Source organism: Phascolarctos cinereus, unplaced genomic scaffold (genome assembly GCF_003287225.1).
Source record: "Phascolarctos cinereus isolate Bilbo 61053 unplaced genomic scaffold, phaCin_HiC Scaffold_4;HRSCAF=312, whole genome shotgun sequence".
Classification (NCBI taxonomy): domain Eukaryota; kingdom Metazoa; phylum Chordata; class Mammalia; order Diprotodontia; family Phascolarctidae; genus Phascolarctos; species Phascolarctos cinereus.
The window spans coordinates 686,647,724-686,649,333 of record NW_027555847.1 but is presented as its reverse complement, the minus strand read 5'-3'; positions in this window follow the sequence as shown (position 1 = coordinate 686,649,333).

The following is a 1,610-nucleotide window of genomic DNA, read 5'->3' as shown; positions in this document are numbered from 1 at the left end:
CTTGTCCCAGCCCAACTGGACCTGAGCGAGAAACCCCTGCGTGGCACAGAACGGGCTGGCCACCCTTGTCAGTGGAAGGAAGGAGCGTTCCCAACAAAGAAAGCAAAGGTCTTTACATCCAGTACTGAGAGAAAGAACACGGAAAGGCTTTGGGGAGCACCAAGTGAAGACTCTGCACTGATGGAGACAAGAGAAGTCGCTGCTTGTTTGTTGGTCTTTAACCAGGCCTGGCATTTTAATAAATGAAGGGAGCTCCTACCAATGCAAGCCAGCGCCTTCTCTCCGATTTACAGTCTCACAGCAAGGGCTCTTAATTGGTGTTCCTATGTGCAAAGGTTCGACCGTTAGACTGCGAGATCCACGAGAGCAGGGATTGGGGGAGGGGAGAGAGACGTGCTTCCTTTCTATCTCTGGCGCTTACTACAGTGCCTGGCACATATTAGGCATTTAATAAACGCTTACTGATTTGACCTGATGAACCCGCTAGCAATCTGGTGCAGTCCACAGACCCCTTCTCAGAATCTTGTTTTTCCATGAATAAATTAAGATTACAAAAAAATCAATTATATCAGAATATTATCAGTTTTTTAAAAGATTAAGAGCTACCTCCCCACCTCTTTATACAGCAGCCTGGGACACGGAAAGATTAAATTACTTTCCCAGGATCACACAACCAGCATGTGTCAGAGGCAGGATTTGAATCCAAATCTTTCAGACTCCATATATCGTTCCATCATGCCATAGGAGATGATTCCTGTCTATGCAGCGCTTTAAAATCTACCAGATGTTTTCTTCCTAACATTCTTGTGGGAGTAGAGGATGTGCATTTTACACAAAAAGAAACCAAAATTCAGAGAGGGTAAGTGATTTGTTTGGGGTCATACAGCAAATAAATGTTAAGAGTCAAGGTTTCAGGCCCAGCTCTCATTCCACTGAATCACAAAGGCAGCCTTTTGCTGGCCCTGCTAACGAACAGGATGGGGAAGATTTCAGCTTCGGGTTTCAGCTTTGCCAATGGGCTTTTAATTTAATATAGGGCTCAAGGACCAGCTGTCTCATGGTCTGGTTTCTCTTGCCATTTAGTCTTGGCACACCATCACCCCTGCGAGAAGTTTAGCAGCTAGTGTTTAGACAGGCTTAGCAACAGGGAAAAGGTTGTGGTATGAGGTAGTGTCTTGGCTGTGAGGTCAGGCCATGTCCTCAGAAATACACCAGGTAATGCAAGGAATGCAACTGGGCAGGGTGGAAAGAGGTTCATCAGAATGCACCTTTACAAAGACACAGAGTTCCCTGTTCTTTCTCCAACGCCAAGGCAGGTCCACATATTTGTGTGGCACAACAGAGAAAGCGCTATACCTGGAGTTGAAAAGATCTGCATTCAAATCCTACTTCTGATACTTACTAGCTACATGATCATAGATGAGTCAATTAACTTCCATTAGGCTCGGTTTTCTCATCTGCAAAATTATTTTAAAGAAAATATTTACATGTTTTGTATATGTGTGTGCATATAAATGTATATAGGACAGTCAACAGTCAGTTAACAAACATGTATTAAGCACCTACCGTGCTCCAGGCACTGTGCTAATCCCTGAGGATACAAAAAAGAG